This window comes from Silene latifolia, chromosome 10 (genome assembly GCF_048544455.1).
Source record: "Silene latifolia isolate original U9 population chromosome 10, ASM4854445v1, whole genome shotgun sequence".
Lineage (NCBI taxonomy): Eukaryota > Viridiplantae > Streptophyta > Magnoliopsida > Caryophyllales > Caryophyllaceae > Silene > Silene latifolia.
Window position 1 is genome coordinate 149,095,429 of NC_133535.1, and position 14,481 is coordinate 149,109,909.

Here is a 14,481-nt window from a genome sequence, read left to right on the forward strand (position 1 = left end):
GTAAGTACATATAAACCGTTAAAGAATGTGGATAAGCATGTTGGTTTTCGTACCAAATCCAACCATGGAACCGCCAATCAAGATAAATTTCATTTATCATAATTATATCCACTTAATCATCAACTCGGTAATTTCGATTATATGGGTGTGCACTCCGCACCTCCTAACTCACATTATATCAATCACAAGCTCATATCGATTTCGGTTTGAAAACCCGAATACACTTAAATGACTTGTGATCAAAATCACCAACATTCCTCCCCCATTTAAGTGTATCCCTTGTTTCTAATAAAGCAACAAAGCAAACAAATCTATGCATAAATGAAAGTGTCCCAAGGATTGAACTTCCACATTAGTACATTACACATTCCAAATATTCGAGAATCAGGGTGTCCTACGGATTGAACCCTTCAACCCATTTTGAATAAATGAAAATAACATACACATAAATTCAAATAACTCCAAAAAGTTTATTCTTGACACTTTTAACAGCCATGTGTCCATATCCATTCACGAGCGCATACAAAGCCAAGCCCGAGTTTTAAGAAGCGGCTACACTTCACACTCATATAGGTTGATTCTTTTAATCATGCCCTGCAATAGCATTTTTTCAAAGATCCTACCATACTTACAGGTTTAAGCACATCTTTTCGGGACATTATAAATTATGTGCTTCAATTTTTCATAATAGGCTTTCTACATTGAATTCAGCCTCTAACATATATTAGAGGGGAGTTAGGTGTCCTACCACAAAAGATCAATTTAGGCTTTACCATCCCGATATCCGACTTGTTATCCAAGTCCCTAGCTGATCCTTTTACGCAAAATGATCCACTAGATACATAGAGATCTCACAAAAGACAGCCAAGATCAATCCCCTTTTATGATAATCCATATACCGTGTTATAGCAAACACCCAGGTGCACCATTATTCACAATAAAAAAATCATGGATGAAATTGGTCTAATACTTTTAAGTAATACCGTAGATTAATTTCGTTAGCTACTTAGCCTTAACCGGCTATGCCAACATTACGCATACAAATTCCAATGTCAAACTCATAATGCAAATTCGCTTCTTGGAAGTCCATATCCTCATGATATTTTCCCAAGTAAAATACATTACCACTAGTAGAAAATAACCTTCTACATTGGTAATTCGATTTGCATATATATAATATCCCTCTAAAACCGAAGAAAAACCGACCCGGGACAAATCATAATTCATGATATACTTTTATACATTTTCACATTTGCCTAATAGCTTTGCAAAAGATGAGTACTAGCTATACTAGCATACTTACTCGACTTGTTAAGACGCAATCCTCAAGCCTTTGTGAAAACCTGAGTCATGACTCAACTTTCACTATTGGATAAAATCGTCATACTCGACCCTTGGGAGTATTAACCGGAGATTAATATTCATACTCTCACCTTTAATCCTAATACCAAGGATCATATTACCTCCTCATGTGATCATTCATAGAAGAATGTGATGACATAACCACCTTTTACAAGGTAAATCATCTTTGGTCTATGCCAAAGATCGACTTATCATTAATGCTACAACACATGACAACTCTATAACCGAACTCGCCAAATAACTGTACATTCAATTCGATGTATCTCTTACATGGTTAAACCACCATAACTCCACAATTTCACGATAGTTATCGCAAATCATCATTCTCGAGATTATATGGTAAAAACAATTAAATGATTAAATCTAATATTACAAATTCTTACCGACTTTGATGAATGAACCAACCATCAAATCACCAAATAAATACATCTTGATGAATTTAACCAACAGGGTTTAATTACCCACACTTATTAATCCAAATTTGATTAAATCCTAAAGAATAAACACCTGTAGATTTGATAAGAATATCAAAATAGCAAACCCATTACAGGTACATCACATCACCAAATTGTTACCAATTATGATGAAGAGATCACCAAATAAATTAATGAGTACTAATCTTTGTGAAAACAAATAATCCACGGTTATTCATTCATATAATCACCAAACAATATATCAAATGAAATTAACCGCATTAACCATGAAATAATTATAATCATACATGCAGTCACGCACTATATCATAGCAAAAATTTGATGACAATCAAATTAAACAATTATTCCATGCCACTTCAGTGCTTCTGGTATTTGACAAATACCGAGTACAAAATGCAAAGAATAAAGTTCACTGTCAATGATTGACAATGTTGGGTAACACCCAATTGTCCAATACAAGTTTCGTTCAATGTTACAAGATGTTACATGTACATACATTACAAAGTTACAATGTACATGGTGGAGTTCAATGAATTATATTTGATTCATTGTATTAGCTATGGACCAGAGGGACTAATGTCTTTATGAAGATGTTAGTACATGGAATGATGGAATTTGTTCCATAGGCTTTCCTATATAAAGGATGGTTTTCATTAGGAAAACAACACAACAATCTCACAACAAATATCAAACAAGGTGACTTAGCTTGGTATAAAATATCAAGTCGGTTTGAGGGTGAGAGGCAGTACAACGGATGTTTTAATACAATAATTTAGGAGGTTACTTTAGAGGTGATATTAGTGGCATTGACTAATATTACTGAAGGGTTAGAGGTTGTTATCTTATATTATTGTGGATTTCGGATTAGTATTTAATTCGGTACGGTTATGTTGTACTGGTACTATATTATTATAATCGATTCTAGTCGATTTGGCTAGTGGGTTTTACTTCCGGTTTGGAAGATTTTGCCCTGGGTTTAACCCTAAATATTGTCTCATGTTAATATTGCTTATATTTATTTACTTTTATGGTTTACTTATGTCGATTGGTTGCTTCCGTTGCGCGTGGGAAATAGGCGCTAATTTCCCAACAGACAATACAAATTTGTTGGACAAATTACGCATCACAATAATCATAAAAGTAAATGAAAGTAAACTTATCTTGTATTATTTGATGCATATAAGACTTTGGCAAATATCGTTCCCATAGCAACTATACATCGTATTTTGTTCATCCTTACCATGGCACGCATAATTATATTATTTCATATCACCAATATCAGAGAGAGAAAGAAAGACTTATCTCAAGCGATGTTGTTGATACCCAGATCAAATTTGTTGGGTACATTCGAAACGAACACTCTTTCGGAAACCCACGCATATTTGAACGACAAAATCATTCCAAATTTTAACCGAGTGCCAAACACATATACCGAAAATTTGGCTTTCCCGATCTTCTTCATCGTTCCAACGCAAAATTATGAATTCGTGAATAAAAAATTCTAGATTTTGACACCATCTCGCTTATCGGGCACAAATGCACAATCCATATAAAACCAGATTTTACTTATTTGGGTGTTATACCGCACGCATTATCCTAGTGTGCAATTAATCGCAAGAGATAATCTTCCCATTACACCGCACCGAGGACAAGCAATACTCACGCATGTACAACATCAGTAAATTGTTTTAACTAATACCATGTAAAGTTCCTCGTATTTTCACGTGATTAAAGTCATCCAAAACAAAATTCTGGAACCACAACCCAACTTCTATAATTTGTGTTCCCATGTTGATATATTGTATACCAATTCCGTCAATATCACAAGCGTAAATACTCTTAAGAATGTTGGTAAAATTTGGTATAGGGTAAGTGGGTAACAGTGGTAATGATCGTAAACTTGGGTATCAACCGAATCATGAAGAGCACGCTTTTCTTAAGAGTATTTCGACCCTATTTCATGCCTTGCACTACTACAAATACAGGCAACTACAACGGCCCTTTAACAACGCTTATTCACGAAAATCATCAAAACACGTTGTAGAATTGATGCCGCGAATTTTACCAAACTTAATTACAACGGTTCTGTGTTGTTAACCGTTGTTATTGGTTTTAACAACGGGTCATACTTGAAAAACCGTTGTTAATATAAAAACTAATAACAACGGTTGAATCTGTAATACATTTTAACCGTTGTTAATAATTTGACGCAAAATTAGTAAAAAGTAATCACAACGGTTATATTAGAACCCGTTTTTAATACTTTTTAACAACGGTTGTAGACTCAATAACCGTTGTTATTAATGTTATGAAAATCTTAAGAACAAGAGATTGCTTTATTCTGCTATACGCTACAAAACACAAACACAAGCTAATACTGCTACTATATCATCCTCCATTCCTCCCTGATCTCTGTCTTCATCTCCGTTACTGTTGTCACCGTCTTCTCTCCCTCATCGTGTTTATCATTCAGGTATATATATGTTTCTTAGCAACGCTTATAGATATAGGATTTTTTGGGTTATTATCTAATTTGTTGATAATTTAGCTTAATTGCTTTCCTGAATTTCGTTTATTTGTTTGCCTATTATTTTATTTTCTGAATTAGTTGCCTATTATTACGAATGTATAATAATGACTCGAACTTGGATGATTGATGCAAATATGAGTGACCGCAACTACAAGGATGGTTTATCTGAATTTTATGAATTCGTTTCGAACAATTTGAAAGGTTCTTCTAGTATTGCATGTCCTTGTGAAAGATGTGGTAATATTAGCTATATGGTTTTTCCGGACGTTAAAATACACCTAAAAAATTGGAGATTTAGTCGATCCTATACACGTTGGATTTTTCATGGGGAATTATTAGAGGAAGAGAATAACTCTGAAGAAGATGATGTTGAGGTACACGAAAGGCTAACTGATGATCCCGAGTTTTTTGAGTTGGAAGAGTTGGAAGTAGAGAAGTTGAATGTTGGGTCTATAAATAATGAAGAGAATGATGATGTGTCGATTGCTTTTGAAGATGTAAGTGATGACACTAGTAATTGGGATGACCTTAACAACATGTATGAGAAGTTGTGTGAGTCTGAAGCACCTCTGTATCCTGGTTGTAAGTTCACAAAAATGTCGGTTGTGGTGAAGTTGTATAATATCAAGGGGCAAATGGGGTGAGTGACACGTGTTTCACTAGTTTTTTAGCCTTGATAAAGGAGTTGCTTCCTGATGGTAATGTTCTACCTGTTAAGACATATGAGGCGAAAAAACTAATAAGAGGAGTGGGTATGAAATATGAGAAAATACATGCATGTCCAAATGATTGCATATTGTATCGGAAATTATATCAAAACTTAACCAATTGCCCTAAATGTTTGAAGTGGCGTTATAAGGATAAAGAAGGGATCCCGGCTAAAGTGTTGTGGTATTTTCCATTGATACCAAGAGTCATAAGGATTTATGCGGATCCCGATGATTCAAAAATGTTAACTTGGCATGAAACAGGAAGAATAAATGATGGAAAGCTAAGACACCCGGCAGATAGTATGCAATGGAAATCGTTCGACGCTAAGTATCCCGAGTTCGGCAATGAACCTAGAAACTTACGTCTAGCGCTGTCCACTGATGGAATGAACCCACACGGAAACATGAGTAGCCAACATAGTACTTGGCCAGTAGTGTTGGCTATTTATAACTTACCTCCATATGTGTGCATGAAAAGAAAGTATTTGATGTTGTCGTTGTTAATTTCCGGCCCTAAACAACCTGGAAATGATATAGATGTATATTTGGAACCTCTTCTAGATGATTTGCGATTGTTGTGGGATAGTGGGATAGAAGTATTTGATGCATATAAGAACGAAACTTTCAATTTGAGAGCGATGTTATTGTGTACAATATCTGACTATCCGGCTTATGGCGACCTTTCTGGGCACACAGTTCATGGGAAAGAGGCTTGTCCATTGTGTGGGGAGGATATCGAGTCTGAATACTTCAAGTCTTCTCGTAAGTATGTGTATATGGGAAATAGGAGGTTCTTGTATCATGACCATTGTTATCGCAAGATGCAGAAAGCATTCAATGGAAGACAAGAACTTCGCCAACCTCCTAGAATTTTGAGTGGGCATGAAGTTTATCAGAAAGTAAAGCATATTGAGATAGATTATGGGAAGAAGAGCGGCTCCAAATTGTCTACTCGTGGGTATAAGAAAAGATCCATATTTTTTGATAAACTTCCATATTGGCCTGACCTGGAGGTCAGGCATTGCCTCGATTTCATGCACATTGAGAAAAATGTCTGTGATAATATTATCAATACCCTTCTGAATGTTCCTTGTAAAACAAAGGATAACGCCGCAGCTAGGGAAGATATGAAAATGATGGGTATTAGGCTAGAGTTGGCACCACAGAAGAGAGGTAATCGTACATTTTTACCGCCAGCAGCTTATACCCTTTCACGGAATGAGAAAAACGAGTTATGTGCATGCTTAAATGGAATTAAAGTGCCACATGGTTATTCGTCGAACATCAAAAGCCTAGTGTCGATGCAAGACCTAAAACTCACCGGGTTAAAGTCACATGATTGTCACACTTTGATGCAACAATTACTACCTGTGGCTATTCGTTCTATTTTACCTGAAAAGGTAAGATATGCTATAACTAGATTCTGTCTCTTCTTCCAGTCCATATGCGATAAAGTCATCGATCCCGATGACGCGGATTCATTGTAGGACCTCGTTGTAACCTCTCTTTGTCTGTTGGAAATGTATTTTCCACCCTCTTTCTTCACTATCATGATTCATCTGACCATTCACTTGGTTAGGGAGATTTTGTACCTTGGGCCCGTGTACTTGAGATACCAGTATCCTTTCGAAAGATTGATGAAAGTCTACAAGGACTATACATCTAATCGGTATCGTCCGGAAGGTTGTATTGCTGAACGCGTTATTTTAGACGAAGCTCTTTCATATTGTTACGCTCATCTCTCCTTTGAGGAGTTGATTGGCGTTCTAAAGAATCGTCATAGTGACTGGATGACCGGAAAAGGTATTAGGGGTCGGGTTGAAAAAATTGTGACACGTGAAATGTTGCATTTAGCACACACGTATGTGCTAAACAACGAAGATGAGGTGCAACCTTATATTCAACAACACAAAGATGAGCTCAAATACGATCACCCAAACAAGACCGAGAAGTGGATTGCGAACGAGCATACTAAGACGTTTGCATAGTGGTTTAGGAATATTGTCTTAGAGTGTACGAATCAAACTGGTGATGACATCTCTCCTAGGTTACTATGTCTTGGTTTAGGTCCAAATGTCAGGGTCACCTTTTACAGCAGTTTTGCCAATAATGGATATACTTTTTACACCCGCGAGCAAGATGAGTTGAGCACAATGCAAAATAGTGGTGTGAGTTCTGAATTTGAGGCAATGCACTTTGCTACTTCAAAAGATAAAAAGCCTATTTGGGGAAAATGCCTTTATTATGGTGTTATTCAAGAAATATTGGTACTAGATTACATTGATTTCACAATGCCTTTGTTTCGATGTAACTGGGTTGATAACAACCTCCATTGTGTCCGAAAGGATAAGATGGGATTTACGTTGGTCAATCTGGGTAAGGTTGGCAATAATAAGGATGATCCTTTCATAATGGCATCCCAAGCTAAACAAGTGTTCTATATCACCGATCCTATGGATAAGAAGTGGTCTGTTGTACTGTCTATAAGGAGTAGAAGGAGTAGTCCATCCAATAATGGTGATGATGATCAGGATATCGTTTTTGAGGGAATGGATCACGCTACCACTGTATCTTATTTCGACGATGTTGACACTCATCATGAGGACACTGAAAGCATCTATATGCGTGATGACCATGGTGAAGGTATTTGGGTTAACGAAGAAACTATGACATCCAAGAAACGTCCCCGATCCTGAGATAGTTCATCAGGACACAGTGATATGGACGACCAACATTTTGAGTCATTTTCAGACCAATAATTTGATGGTTTAATTTATTGGTAAATAAATAATGGTCATTGTTAAATAAAAATTCCCAAATTTGCATGGCATGGTAAATCCTGTAGCTTAGATATGCAGTATGCATGCATGCTGGTGTTGTCTTATTTTCTTGATCTTATTATTAGATGTGGATGCTGGTGTTGAAATTGCTGAATAATGTTGCGATATGGTGCTTCACATTTTATAAAAGATGTATTGTTACAGGTTTGGATTGTAATGGAATTACAGTAATTTTTTTTTTAAAAAAAAAGGTTCAACAATAACAACGGTTAGTTATATTTAAATTACCCGTTGTTAATACTTTCAACAACGGTTATAGTTACATTACCCGTTGTTATTACAATCAACAACAGTTATAGTTACATTACCCGTTGTTATTACTTTCAACAACGGTTGTAGTACCTCTACCCGTTGTCATTGATTTTTTTGACATATTTCATTTTGGCGCAAATTTGCTGAAAATATATTACAACGGGTATATTTTAACCGTTGTAATAAAGTTTTGACAACGGTTGACTTTTATTGACCCGTTGTTATTAACATATAACAACGGTTTTGCTTTGAGCACCCATTGTCAATAGTTTGTCTTAATAAAAAACTAATTTACAAACACATACAGCATACCACACAAACATACACAACACCAGTTCAACCGTTGGTATCCTGAGTTTATTCTTCTCTCTTCCTCGCTTTCTACATTCTCGTTGCCGGCCGTCGCCCAGTTTCCGACGCCCAGATTCCGTTGCCGTCCCTTATCATCCTGCTCGTTCTCTTTATCATCATCATCATCATCATAATCAGGTATGTTCACTTTAATTTTGTGTTTCGTCATTAGAGTTTTAAGACGATCATCTTTTTTTTTTCATGCATCTGTTTGTTTTTCGTCTTCTTTGTTATCTTTATCATCCCGCATCATCTACTTCACTCCTCTTATTAGGGTTTAGGATTTTAGAAGCTCAATCTGTTGTTTTAAATTTTCATTCCTATTAGGGTTTAGGGTTTTAGATAATACTATGCATGTACGTTGTTAAGTTGTTCATTTCCTATATCATTTATATTTGGGTTTTAGGATTATCATGGGTGAAAACGAAAAAGAAGTCAAAAGAATAATAAGCCTGGGGATAATAAGCTTGGTGAGAGAGGTGCTACGAAGTGCCCGAAAGCCCTTGCAGCTATAGCCGCTAAAGACCCGATGGAAATAACATGGAGCTCGAAGGGTTTCCCTTCTGGTCCAAATGCGGGTTATTTATCCAGTTGGATTGGATGTTGCAAAAGACAGTTTGTGCCTATCCATTTAGATGATGTTAGAAATTTGAATCCAAAATTGGCGGAGTTATACTTGGCTCGTGTAAAGGAAGCCTTTATTATACCCGATGAATGCCATGATAAGTATTTAATGCATAAGCAGGGGATGTTCTAAGGCAGTGGAAGTGTGACGTTGCTAGGGATTGGTTGTATGTGGACAAGGCAACGGGGGAGATGCGTAAGAGCCCACCGGCAAACAAGTGTCCCACCATCAGTCAGGAACAATGGGATCTTTTCAAAGAGATGAGAACTACTGAGAAGTTTCAGGTTAAATATCCTCGCCTTTTAACGATTTACCTATCATTTTTTTAATTAATGAGTCCTTTATATAATCTTTTTATTATCTCATCTACTTGCGCTTTTATATAATTATTTGAAGGCCGTTAGCAGAAGAAATCGTGCTAAGATTTCATGCAAGAAGGGGAAATGGTATGGTTCTCGAGGCGGTTACAGAAAGATAGAAGAGAACCTCGTAAGTAGCATGTATTATTCTCCTGTGAGACTTTATTTTTTTAATCACACTTGGACTTGCATTGATACACATTTACATGTATAAATGTTACCATGTTAATGTGTAGGTGGCAAAGGGAGTGACCAACTTGGATCGGCATGTAACTTATAAAGAAGGGCACACGCCTAAAGGATCCCGGTCGCGTGACAAATATGATGAGGAAGTGTTGGCCAACATAGTAAGCATTATTTTATTAAGACGATTTCATTACTAACTTTATTATTTTAGTCACAAATATAATTTGAAGTTTATTTAATATATTATAGGACAACGTATTGAAAGAGGTAGAAGAAGAGAAATTCACTCCCAGTGGTCGTAATAACGTTCTTGCTAGAGCGATCGGCCGACCCGAACATCCAGGTCGTTTGAGGGGCGTCCCGTTACAGGTTGGAGTAACGAAATACTATGGGACAACTGCCCCGATAAAGAAGAAAAGGAAGACTAAGTCTGAGAAGGCTGACATGGTACCATTTATTCTATTATTTTCATTTAAGTTCAATTCACATGTTATTGTTGGGATAAAAATTGCTGACACATTACATTCTTGGCACGCAGCTTCAGTTAATGGCATCCGTACTACTAAAGTTGAATGCTGGAGGCAAGCTTTCCGAAGAAGAAGTGAAGATGATGGAGGATGTCATTTATAAAGGGGGTAATAAGGTACAACAGATTGGTCAAGAGGCCGCTACTACCTTGGCAATACATGAGAAGGAAGTATCGGTCAACGAGATTCAGAAAGATCAGGTACCTAATGCTTCTGAAGTTGTAACAACTAAAGCCGATCAGGTACCTAATACTTCTTTATTTTTATTTATTTTTGGGTAAGATCAGGGGGTGTGTTCCCTGCCAGCTCTAATGCTATAACTTCCGACATCGTGCCATTGGTTAATTTTATTAGGTAAATAATGGGTCCGAAAAGGAGATGCAACTTGAGAAGACGGTGATGGAAAACAAGATACATCCCCTTCAAGTCGGTTCCTGTTTTCGATAAGGTATGCATGAAGTGTTTAATTAGTTAAATTTATATGAATTCTATTAAATTTTGGGATATAATAATGTATGTGTATATTCTTGGCCGTAAACAAGAGGCCGTTATTCTTGCTTGACCCTAAATTCGTAAATCCATATGTGCGTGTTGGCCGGGGTCTCGTAGAAATGCACACCAAATCGCAGCGAAATCGTAGTTCATGGCGAAAAACTTTTGCCGAATCATAGAAAAGTAGAGATAACTACTACGTCTTTCCAGCCATGAAAACTTTCAACTGCCTGTCCCAATTCGTGACGACATTACCATTCTGGGAGATGCGGTTGGAAGTTTCATCCAATGGCCTCGAAACTCACATCTACTTGGCTCGGCCGTCTCCCAAAGCCTCGGCGTAAAAGCGATTGGGGTTAGAAGAAATACCTTTATATATATGTTACATTTTTGATTGTTGAATGTTTTTATATGTTAAATTTATATGTTTTTTTTTTTGTAGGGAACAAAAAAGCCGGCTTTGGCGGATAAGCCTAAGTCCACAGACATGTCAACTGCCTCGTCGAGACAACAACTTGATGAGGTATTTAATTAACTTCTCCATTTTTATGAAAACCTTCCTTTAATTTTTTTTTTGTTTTTGTATTTCTAAAAAGCATGGAAATTTTTTGTATGTAGGGAACAGAAAAGCCGGCTAAGGCGGATAAGCCTAAGTCCCCGGACATGCCAAGTACCTCGTCCAGACAACAATTTGATGATGTATTTAATTAACTTCTCCATTTTTTTAAAAACCTCGCTCCCTTTATTTATATTTTGTCTGTATTTCTAAAAAGCATGGTAATTTTGTGTAGGGGACAAAAAAGACTGATAAGCCTAAGTCCCCAAATCATACTGCTACTACTACCTCATCATTGAAAGAGCAGGTTGATGAGGTATTTAGTTAAGTACGCTTTTATTTTTATTACTCCAACTAGGATATGTTACCTTTGGATTTTTTATTATTTTAATTATCTACATGTGTAGGCTGGTGGTAGTAGCACAAAATCAAAGAATCATTATTTCCCCGACCTGAAAGAAGTTAGGAGTTTAAACTCCACACAATATTCTGGGAAGGATTACATGCAAAAAGTAAGAACGGTGACGATGAGGAAAATGCATGAGGAGGCTTGCCGTCGCATAGCCAACGAGCAATTGATAATTATTCCGCTCGAGGAGGATATTCTAGGGGTTGAGCGCGAAGCACTTATGTCATGGGATATGCTAGCCATTTGAGCTGACCTAGACCAGATTGATGCCCAACACCTATTTGTTTGGATGAAGTAAGTTTCTTAATAAATAATTTCATATTCTAATATTCTGACTACTAGATAGTGTTTTAAATACCGGAATTAATACCGTAATAATGTAGGATATTGAAATTGAGAGTGATCCCCGAGAAGAAGATTCCATCTGATCAATACGGATTCCTGTGCTCCTATGTTTTATCTTTATTTATTCCGGAATTCTCGTTCGAAGATCGGGTAGATTATACTCCCTCCATACCAGACCAATGGTAACATTGACCGTTTTGCCACTATTCATGGTCGTAGGGAATTTTCGATATTATTCTTAATCTATAAGACAAAATATAGTCATGTGAGATCTTGTTTGATTTATCTTCATGAATGCTATAAGAATATCAAATTTTTATAATTTTTAATAATGCGTAACAAATGATATTTACGTTGCAAAACGTGTCTCGACAAGTGTGAAAAAGTCAATGTTACCATTGGTGTGGTATGGAGGGAGTATTGCTCAGCAATTGGCGACAACCAAGAAGCTGATTTTTGCCCTTTATAATGAAAAAGGGTAATAAACAAATTAATATTACGTTTCCCCCTACAATTGCATTTTCATAACTAATATATGTACTTGTTAATAATGATGATGTCTCTTGATGTAGGACTCATTGGGTGCTAGCAGACATCATGCCGACAAAGAAGAAATTTTTTTGGTTGGACTCTTTACATAATCAACCAAGCGAGACTTTTAAGCGCTTGATTAATAAGTAAGTTTATAATACTGATTTATTTATAATAACATTAAGTTTCAATTTTTATTTATAGCAAAAAGCTCATTTTTGCCCCTAAAAAAATGAGTTTCTGGGCATTTGAGATAAGAAGAGCTAACGATCAGGATCAACCCACGAAAGATTCTAATGATGGCCCTGATTTTATTACGATAACAGAGGTACGTGCTCAAATACAATACATTAAGTGCAAAAATCTGTGTTTAATACTAATACAATACCTAAAGTTCAAGATTCTGATGTGAGCCTTCTCTCGTCTGTTTGTTTTTATGTAATAATAGGCCCCTCGCCAGCCGGATAGCATACAATGTGGATACTACGTTTGTCGGTTCATGTTGGAGATTATTAGGCGAAAATATATCCTTATTCCAGAAAAGGTTAGTAATTTAATAATATGTTTATTACTTTTTTTAAATTAGAGCTGATGTTGTCTTGCTTGCTACTATACCATGATGTTGATATGCAGTATTTGATGTTATTACAATAATGTCTTATCTTTGTTTTTTCCGCAGTATGTAATCAACCCGTTACAAGAGATTCAACAGTACTCAAGTTTAAATATAGACGAGGTAAGGGACATGTTGGGCAAATACGTCTTAGAAAATAGAAATGCATGATACTCAGAGTTTAGATTAGCTTATTAATAAATTTTTTGTTGAAGTTAGGGAATGATTAGTTCATGTAAATTTAACTCCTTGTAAGTATATATATGATGCTGCTGTTGTGGTTGAATTGAATCTATTGAGTTCTGATGAACCCAAATTTGTGATTTATCTGGTGCTAGTATATGGTGCTGCTGATATATGCAGGTTTTTGAATGACATGAAACAAATTTAATTTTTAAAAACATTAGGAGTTCGTAATAAAAACGGTTACTAAAAAAAACCGTTGTGAAGACCTTTCACAACGGTTATTAAAAAAAACCGTTGTGAATACCTTTCACAAATACCGCGCATAATATTCAACAACAGGTTTTTAAACGAAGAACCGTTGTTAAAAGTCTTCACAATTTTGGAGGAAAAGTTACAACAACGGGTTTTAAACTAAGAACCGTTGTTACTACAAATTTCAACAACGGGTATGTAGCATATACCCGTTGTTAAAAGTCTTCACAATTTTGGAGGGAATGTTACAACAACGGTTATACATATGACAACCGTTGTTATATTATTCCCACCAAATTTTTGAAACACTTTCCACAACGGCTTACACGCAACAACAACGGCTTTTAACCGTGGTGAATATTTCGATAACGGTTTAAGTAAATAACCTAACCGTTGTAAATACCTTTTACAACGGCCGCTTTAACAACGTCCGTTTTTTGTTTTTACAACGGTTTTTACCCGTTGTTATAGCCTGTATCTGTAGTAGTGTTGGGTTACACGAAATCCCTTGTAGGATAAGATGGTCGAGGCCCTCTTCATCTAGGCAAAGATAAAGAGAAATACTTTATGAAGTTTTATAATTTTCTTTGTATACCAAAATCTGATTTTCCATGTGTAGAATTACTATCACATTTCTCTATATATATATACTTAGAATGTAAGTACATATAAACCGTTAAAGAATGTGGATAAGCATGTTGGTTTTCGTACCAAATCCAACCATGCAACAACGGAACTTATCAAACCGCCAATCAAGATAAATTTCATTTATCATAATTATATCCACTTAACCATGAACTCGGTAATTTCGATAATATGAGTGTGCATTCCGCACCCTCTAACTCACATTATATCAATCACAAGCTCATACCGATTTCGGTTTGAAAACCCGAATACACTTAAATGACTTGTGATCAAAAT